Below are 10,137 nucleotides of genomic sequence, written 5' to 3' on the forward strand. Positions count from 1 at the left end.
TGTTTCCCTGCATTGTTACCCTGTCAGAAAAAGCGGCAGTGCCAACACTCATTGCACAGGCGTGTTTCATTGTTGTCACTTTAAGGAAAGTGGCCTTGAAAAATGACATGAAGCCATGTCGAAAGGAAGTGTCTGCAAAGTTGCTGCAGGAGATCGGCAACAAAGGATAAAAAAAGATGAACGCTATTTTATTTAATTATTTTTAAAGCCAATTGTTTATGGCACGCAACAATTTATCAAACTATTCACAAATGTTACACATGCTTTTAAAAACAAACATGTAAAAAGCCATTTTAATCTTCCATATTTGATTATGCCAGTGTTGAGGCATGACAGCTGAAAAGGCACTTCCAGCTTTTAACTGAAAATATGACTGCATTGCAATGGCTTTGATCAATTTGTACTTGATTTGCAAGTTTTTGATTGCTGAAAATAAGGGAGTGATTGAAAATGTATGTGTTAGATTACTGAAGCCCATTCGAGTCTCTTTAATTAAAAGCTGATAATCTGCTTTCAAAAACTGCAACAACATAGCAAAGTGTATGACCAGCATAAGCCTTAAGAATTTTAAAAGAGATTAGGTATAAAAGCCCCCCAAAAATGGGCTAATAATTAATATAAAGTATATATATATATATATATATATATATATATATATATATATATATATATATATATACGAAAGAGATGGGGAAAAAAAACAACATTTTTTCAGCTACTTTTTTTTCAGAATACATTAGTCCTGTATTCTCGGATACTGTTTTTGTGTGTATATACAGTGTAGTATTTCTCAAGTAGCACTTCCAAAGTATGCAGTTTGTTAAATCATTGTGTATTCCAAGTGATTCATCATAACACATTTAGGTCATGTATAAACTTCAGAACTTTTGAGCTATGCTATCTAAACAGCTTGATTTTCCTCTCTGGGAAATTATTAAATTCTATTTTTTGTATTGTTCATGAATATTGCCATTCTGAAAGACAAAGGGAATTTATCATATTAATTACTTGTTGGCGACATACTCTTACCCTATCTGTCTGGTATGAAGTTCTTAGTGCTACAACACAATTCCTTGGTCTGAATAAACCTTGTTTAAAGTTTATGTTAGCAAAACTTTTATTGACTCTTTCCTACCCAAATTCATTTGTTATCATGAGCTACCCATAATATGGCTTGTACTCATGCCCATTTGTATATCTATAAAGTGGGTATATCCTTATAATAATATTGTGTTGCTTTGCAGCCTGAAATGAAGACAGACACAGTCAAGTCTTTGGAATGTTTTTGTATCACTCTCTTGACTTGTGCATATCCACATCTTTATCCCAGAGATCTTTTGATCGTACCTTGCCACTCATAGTTGATTGTTTGCTTCAGTTGCACTACCAGGGACTTAAAGTAGAACTCTAGGCAAAGCTTGTTTTTTTTCATTTAGGATAGAGTAAGGGAGGGTTATAACCCCTGTAAGGTTTATTTTGCCATATTTGTCCCATTGGGGAGATTTCCCTTCACTTCCTGTCCCATAGCCAAACAGGAAAGGAGAGGAAATCCCTGCAAATGAATCACTTAAGGAACAACCATCACAGTTATACTGTGGCAATGTGGCTCAATCCCGTAAATTGCTGTGTGCGTCAGCTCGTACACGGCGATTTGTGGGTGTCCCATTGGCCAGTGGGGGAGCTAATCAGTGGTTCCGGCAGACTCTATGTCCGCCGGCGACCCGCGATTGTTCCCCGCAGTGACAGTACGGGGATCTGCCTGTGTAAACAGGGCAAATCTCCGTTCTGACAGGGGAGATCACACAGATCCTGTCTTTCTGCTAAGCAGGAAGATGGATCTGTGTGTGTTCCCCAGTCACACAGTCCCCCATACAGTTAGAACACACGGTGAGGGAACACATTTAACCCCTTGATTGCTCCTGATGTTAACCCCTTCCCTGCCAGGTGTCATTAGTACAATAACAATGCATATTTTTAGCACTGATTACTGTAATAATGTCACTGGTTCCCAAAAAAAGTGTCAAAAATGTCAGTTAGGTGTCCGATCTGTCCGCCACAATGTCGCAGTCCTGCTAAGAATCGCAGATCGCCGCCATTACTAGTAAATAAATAATAAAAATGACATAAATCTATCCCCTATTTTGTAAACGCTATACACTTATTGTGATTTGTTTTGTTTTTGTTTTTTACCAAAAATATGTAGCAGAATACATATTGACCCAAACTAATGAATACTTTTTTTTTTTTACTTTTTTTTTTTTGTAAATGTTTTATAGCAGAAATTAAAACCTTTTTTTTTTTTCTTTTCAAAATTGTCGCTCTTTTTTTGTGTATAGCGTGTATAATAAAAACCGCGGGGGTGATCAAATACCGCCAAAAGAAAGCTCTATTTGTGGGAAAAAAAAGAACATCAATTTTGTTTGGGTACATCATCGCATGACCATGTAATTATCAGTTAAAGTGATGCAGTGCCGTGTTGAAAAAAATGGCTTAGTCAGGAAGGGGGTAAATCCTTCCGGGGCTGAAGTGGTTAAAGTGGTTAATGCTTTGAGCATGCGTATATAAGTATACTGAGAACATCCACAAGTGGATCACTGCACCTGCAATTCAACTTATCTACGTTGATACAGTCTCTACGATTGCATATTGGGGAAGTTGTCTTTTCTCTCTTCTTTATGATTGTATATTGGAATGTCTGTATCACTAACAGGACTTTAATATACCAATGCAGGGAAGTGTCCATTTGATATGGTTGTAACTCTACCAATATATGTAGTATGTACTGCTTTTAAATTAAATGTCCAATTTTGCAATTTTAAGCTAATAAAACTTTAAAAAAATAATTTCTATTTTTTCATAGTTGAATTACTTATGTGCCCTCAAAGTCCCATTTTTCGTAGTTTTCCATTTCCAAATAAATCTGCTCTATCCAAAACTAAAAGAAAAGTTTTGCCTTTAGTTATAATTGAAATGCTCCAGCAAAGCTCTTTAAGTGCCGGTTCACACTAGACGCGGCACGACTTGCAGGTCGCCTCACCGAGGCGACCTGCACACGACTGCCGGGGCGACTTGCAAGACGACTTCTGTATAGAAGTCTATGCAAGTCGCCCCCAAAGTAGTACAGGAACCTTTCTTCTAAGTCGGAGCGACTTGCGTCGCTCCGATTAGAACGGTTCCATTGTACAGAACGGGAGGCGACTTGTCAGGCGGCTAGGTCGCCTGACAAGTCGCCCCCGTGTGAACCGAGCCTTATGCTGAGCTAATCAACATGACCACAGCTGATCACAGTTGAAAGTCAAAGGTGTGAGCTTTGTGTGACATTGGGAGAGTGATTAGCCATCTGATTAAGTTTACAAGTCATTTTTAGGAGGAGGGTGATTCTGTTTTTGAATATTTTTTTATTTTTTCTGACGTGTTGGTGCTATATCTTTCATTTGGATGTTATTATAGAGTAAATACAGCTGAATTAAACTAAAAATGTGCCTGTCTTCATTTCAAGCTGCAAAGCAATAAAATTTGATTATTTTATAGGGGGTTATTCTTTTCTATACCCACTGTACATTACAATCGAAATAGGAATAAATTGCAACTGCTCACAAGTCTGTAATATACTTATCTGACAACACTAAGCTGAATTCTTTGATTGTTTCACATTAGGCTTGGTTCACATTATTATTAATCTACAGGATTTATATAGTGCCAACAGTTTGTGCAGCACTTTACAACATGAGGGCAGATAGTACAATTACAATACAGGAGGAATCAGAGGGCCCTGCTCATTAGAGCTTACAACCTAGATCACTGCGTAGTGGGACCGTTCCTTCTGAGTGAATTTGTAGAGCTATTTGCATGCGATTTTGTGTGTCACATAGGTCCAGCCCATTTACTTGACAATTGCGGCAGAATCTGATTGCTTTTGGACTGCCATTAAGGAATAATGGCACCCAAGCACGCACTGTGCAGTGATCACCACATGATTTGTAATCGCTGGCAGAAGCAAGGTGATTCTGCCCAGGATTCCAAATTGCAAAGTGTGAATGGAGCCTTATGTTGATTTCAACAAGATCAAAGGGATGAGCTGGCAACTCTAGGGCAAAGTAGAGTGAGTCCATCAGGAGGCCACCATAGGAGAGAGAAGCAGGAGAAGGAAGGTCAGATTCTTGGATCCAGGTCTCAGTAATTGCAAGTAGGTTCAGGGAGTTTGTGATAAATAAGTCATGAATGGTGGTGAGTTTGTTACAAACAGAGCGGGCAATCCAAAGGGTACAGGAGAAGGGGAGGCTGGTTCTAGGCTGAAGAGGAATAGAAATGAGATTGTGTGGGCGGTCGGGCTGAGTAGAGTCTTATGGAATCATTTTGTATATTTTGTGTCCGGTAATGGCGATGTTTGTGAGCGAATTGGAGGCGGCCAAGAAGGGTCTGAGTGAAGCGCTGTGTAAAAACGTGAAGCAATATTGGGCTAACCTGAAGCTCTGGTTCAAGCAGAAAATTAGCAAAGAAGAGTTTGATGTTGAAGCAAGAAGGCTCCTCACACAAGAAAATGTCCACTCCCACAATGATTTTCTCCTGGCTATTCTTACTCGCTGCCAAATCCTTTATTTCCTCTCCTGAAGGACCAAGTGCATTAGGAACCACGGCTAAACCTGGAAAACCAAAGGGCAAGAAAAAGATTCCATCTGTTCGTCAGAAGTTTGATCATCACTTCCAGCCCCAGAATCCTTTGGCTGGAGCTCAGCAGTTTGTCAGCCGAGATCCTCAAGAAGATGATGAGCTGAAGCCATGTTCCCACACTATGACTTTTTCCCACTCGAGGACAACCGGAGGGAAGGATGATCGTTACAGCATATGAACATGGACTGGACAATGTAACGGGGGAAGCAGTAACCATTGTCATCCATGCATTAGAGAAACATCTAAAAGATCTGTTGACGTCAGTAGTATCGCGTAGACAAGCCTATCGCCACAAAGATGGACACTGCAGATATGCTTTCGGCTGCAACATTAATCCTCAAACTTACCTTGGGGACAGTGTGGCAACCTACAATCAGCTTGCTGAATGTCCGCCAGCATTCTCCACTTCTCCTGGAAACCAGAACCCTGGAACTCACGTTCATCCTGATGATACTGAGCAGCAAGCTGCCCTCTTACTAGCCTGTTCTGGAGACAACTTGCCTCTCAGCCTTCCACCAGTTAATATGTATGACCTTTTAGAAGCCTTAAAGATTCACAGAGAAGTTATCCCTTCACACACTGTATATGCACTGAACATGGAGAGGATACTCATGAACCTGTGGCATCCAGTCCATCAAGAGCTGCAGCAGGATGTTATTCACCGCCAAAGATTATCGGCCAAAGAGGGATTATTGTGTTAAAGAAAAAGACTTTTCTGTGGACTAATCGATCAAATGATAGCTATGTTTATTTGTTCTAGTGATCTGCTCTAGCCACAATCTAAACAACACAACCAAGTATGATCATCTGCCTACATCAGATGCAGAGAATTTTGCTGGACTTTTCTTTTGTTACCAGTATAAACCACTTTTCATTCAATCATTTTAATAAACATTTCCTAGAATAAAAAAAAAAAAAAAAAGAAATTAGATTGTTTGTTTAAATATATATTATTTATTGGTTCAACATTCACAGATCAAAAAACAAATAAGCACATTGAAATACATGTAGGATAATAGTACAGACAAACTATGAGTATTTTATACAGTACTAGTCAAAAGGTATCATCATGGTTGAATATAAGTGTCAAGTAAATGTTTCAAGTTTAGGGTAGGGTAGACACCACAGCTGTATACAGTCTAGTTAAAGTGATATTACGGACAGATTTTTTTTTTTTAAATAACAAACCTGCTCTGTGCAGTGGTTTTGCACAGAGCAGCCCCGATCCTCTTTTTCTCAAGTCCCCCGCCAGGCTCCTGGCCCCTCCCTCCTGCCGAGTTCCCCCCTAGTGAGCAGCTTGCTATATGGGCACCCAAACCACTGCTCTGTGTGTCCAATCACACATGGAGCGCGCCTTGGCCCGCCCCATGGCTCCCGCTGCTGTCTCAACCAATGAGGAGGAAGAGACCTGGGAGAGACGCTGCTACAGTGATAAGTGCTAAATAATATGCTCTCGTGCACATCGCTGGATCGATATGGATCTCAGGTAAGTTTTAGGGGGGTTGGGGGGGCTGCTGCACACATAAGGTTTTTTTAACTTCATGTGTAGAATACATGAAGGTAAAAAACCTTGAGCCTTTTTACAACCACTTTACCTTACTCTATGATATTATTGACAGGGGCAGCAAAAAAAAGTGAGAGGGGGAAGAAGAGGGAAAAGGAGAGATAGGGTTGTGGTCTCAAATTACATAAGGGCTGGAGGGGATGCATGTTAGAATCCTACCTCAGCCCCTGATATTTACGTTTGGCAGCGTGCCATTGCCTTTCTTGCCAGGAAGTTTGTGTAGTAAATTAATAAATGAATCAGCTGCATTTTCTTTAACCTCTTCAACTCTGGAAGGTTTACCCCCCTTCATGATCATGCCATTTTTTGCGATACGGCACTACGTTACTTTAGCTGAAAATTGTGTGGTCGTGCAACGCAGTACACAAATAAAATTGATGTCCTTTTTTTCCCACAAACAGAGCTTTCTTTTGGTTGTATTTGATCACCTCTGCGGTTTTTATTTTTTGCCCTATAAACAAAAATACAATAAAACAATATTTTTTACTTTCTGCTATAAAACACATCCAATAAAAAAATTTTAAAAATCTAATTTCTTCTTCAATTTAGGCCAATATCTATTCTGCTACATGCTAAAATCCCAATAAGCGTATATTGATTGGTTTGTGCAAAAGTTATAGCGTCTACAAACTATGGGATATTTTTTTGCATTTTTAATTTTTTTTATTTTTTTACTAGTAATAGCAGCGATCAGCGACTTATAGCGGGACTGCAACATTGCGGCGGAAAAATCGGACACTAAGTGACACTTTTGAAACTTTTTTGGGGACCAGTAACACTAATACAGTGATAAGTGCTAAATAATATGCACCGTAACTATACTAATACTATGGAGGGGAGGGGTTAACATCAGGAGCAATAAAAGGGTTAAATGTGTTCCCTGGGAGTGCTTTCTAACTGTGGGGGGATGCTTGTACTGTAAGAAGACAGGGATCTGTGTTCCTGTTTAGCAGAAACACAAAATCTCTGTCTTCTCCTGTCACAGAATGGCAATCTGTCTTGTTTACAAAGGCAGACCACCATTCTGTCTGCCTCAGGAACGATCTGCGCCTCCAATCACGGCGGGAGCTGGGTGTGGAGTGTGCAGAGGTAGGCAGATAAGGAATTACAGTTTGGGGTGCACAGGTGAGCAAGGAGGGGATGTATAGAGGTAAGGAAGGTGGGTGCAAAGATGAGCAGAGGAGGCAGGTAGAGTTAAAGGGGTGGAGGATTGGAGTGGATGGGGGAGGTTTGGGGTGGAGAGGTTAGCAGGGGTTTTAGGATGCATAGGTGTACTGGCAGGGTGGATAAACATGCAGGTAGCGTGTAGGACAGCCCATTCATTTCAATGGGATGCTCTATGCACTAGAAATGCTGAAGAAAGTCCCAAATCCTTTTTTAAAATCACACAGTTGCACAGCACATGTCAGCAGATGCGTGAGGGTGTCATTAACAATTGATGGCACTGCTGTGTATCTGCTAAAGGGCAGCACGTTTCTGTGGTGTCAGGAAAGGGATTTTGCATGCGTTCCCGACACACACAAATGTGAATGCAGGCTAAATGTCTCAGTTACATTGGGGGTCAGTGTAAATCTTATCATTACATTGGGGCTTGGTGTAGAATCCTTTCATTCACACTAGTGGCCAGTGTGAATGTTTCCTTTACACTAGTGGTCAGTGTAAATCCCTCCTTACATTGGTGGTGGTTACTGTAAATGCTTCTATTACATTAGTGGTCAGTGTAAATCCCTATTACATTGGTGGCCAGTGCTGAAACTCCTCTTTATATTGGTAGTCAGTAAAAAAATCAGCATTGCCATTGATCACACTCTCCCCTCCCCCCAGCACTGCCACTGATCCCAGGAGTTCTAGGATCCCTAGGAGTTTTCTGTCTATCGATGGGTCTGCTCACCTCCCCAGTGGTAATGATATGCTGTAACCTCTGGCAACCAATTGCAATCGCTGCCTGATCTGATACAGTAAACTGATCTGATACAGTAAACTGATTTTGAGTCTAACTGCTATATATTGTATGTCCCAGAGCAGGTAGAGAGCAAAATTGCATGAGGGGCCCCCAAGAAATGTTTTGCTCTTTACAGAGCTATTCCTGTCCATTCATTCTGTGTAGGCAAGGCTGCAGAAAAGAAGATTGAGGGCTGTGTCCTCAGTTTCCTTCCCTGTCTCAAAGATGGAACATCAAAGGTCCGTTTAGACCCCTGATATCTCATCAAAGCCCCCTAACAGGGCTCCTAAAAAATTGTAAAAAATATTGTAAAAAAATAAAATAACCAGAATAAAAAAACTACTGATACCGGTGGAACTACAGGGGTCACAAAGGTCATACTTGTGACCGGGCCCTAGAGTTCCACCGCCAAGCTCAGAGAGAAGGCCCTTTATGGTTTCTTGCACTAGGGCCCTGAAGGTTCTAGTTACGCCACTGGCCCTGAACTACCTCTTCTGGGGTCCCCTGCTGGTGCTCCTGGCCTCTTGCTATGGGGGCATTTGTGCGGGCTTGATCCTGAGCCAGACTGTGTGCATTTATTGACACACACTGTGCGGCTCAGCCTTGCCCTCTGCTACCTCTTCAAAGGTTTTGATTGACAGAAGCAGGAGCCAATGGCTCCCACAGCTGCATATGGGTCCTGTGAGAATTGAAAGCGAGCGAGAGAGAGCAGTGCTGGATTAAGATTGGGCTCAGGTAAGTATTAACCACAAGTGGCAAACACAAGGCCTGTGGGCCGAATCTGGCCCGCCAGGCCTTGTCATGTGGCCTGCGCAGCCTCCATCCTGTTCTCACAGCCACTTTCTGCTGTCACGAACAGGTCTTCCAAACGTACTCTCTGTACATAGCACACCCCTGAATCCCTGCCCTCTGTATGTAGCACACCACTTACTCCCCGCACTCTGTACATAGCGCACCTCTGAATCCCTGCACTCTGTACATAGCGCACCTCTGAATCCCTGCACTCTGTACGTAGCGCACCCCTCACTCCCTGCACTTTGTACATAGCGTAGCCCTTAAAATCCCTGCACTCTGTAGGTAGCGCACCCATTAAAATCCCTGCACTCTGTACGTATCGTGCCCCTGAATTCCTGCACTCTGTATGTAGCACACCCCTGAATCCCTTCACTCTGTACATAGCATAATCCTGATGTAATCCTGAACTCTGCCCTATGTACGTAGTGCGACCCAGATACAACCAGCCCTTTGAGGGCAACCACACTGCTGGTGTGGCCCTCGACGAAATTGAGTTTGAAACCCCTGGTATAAACTATAATGTAGAAGCAGTGGTAACCAATTTCCTAGTAACCGTTGCTAATGTAATATGCATGGGAAAAAGTTATTTATCACCTAAAACTGCTCTGAAGTGCATTGTTTGAGTTTGAGATGGATTCTATGTTTAATTAAGGAACCCAAATACAAGACTGAAAAACTTTCAACACTTTCAGGAGGCCTGTGGCTGTATAATTCTGTTTCTCTTGGGATGTATTCCAATATATCTGTATCCTGTTGCACGTTTTTATTTAAGGTCCAAAAGGAAGGACATTTGGGTCTGGCCCTGAGGAACAGAATAGGTAATATTGGAGCATGCACAGAAAAAAGGTTTTTGCTGCTGAGGCCGAAAAAAATGGGAAGGTCTATATGTTGAATAACATCTAACATCTGTCTATATGTTGAATGTAAAGCTGCTGATTTTCACATATTTTCACTTTTAATAATAGTTAAGAGACTTTGGGGTTGATTTAATAAAACTGGAGAGTGTAAAATCTGGTGAAGCTCTGCACAGAAACTAGGGATGGACCGAACACTGTAGTCTGCCTGTAAAGTGGCGCATCTGTGTGATGTATAGAAATTGCTGCAGCAATAATGACATTTCTAAAGAAAAAATGTCACTTAAATTTGCTCTCCGCTGTAATGTATT

General features: G+C 41.4%; 1 pseudogene; it reads left to right on the forward strand.

Annotated features, from left to right (window-relative positions):
• Window positions 1–4,330: 4,330 nt before the first annotated feature.
• On the forward strand, window positions 4,331–5,754 carry LOC141134566 (transcriptional adapter 1-like; annotated as a pseudogene).
• Window positions 5,755–10,137: the final 4,383 nt, after the last annotated feature.

The sequence above is a fragment of the Aquarana catesbeiana genome, linkage group LG03 (genome assembly GCF_042186555.1).
Source record: "Aquarana catesbeiana isolate 2022-GZ linkage group LG03, ASM4218655v1, whole genome shotgun sequence".
Lineage (NCBI taxonomy): Eukaryota > Metazoa > Chordata > Amphibia > Anura > Ranidae > Aquarana > Aquarana catesbeiana.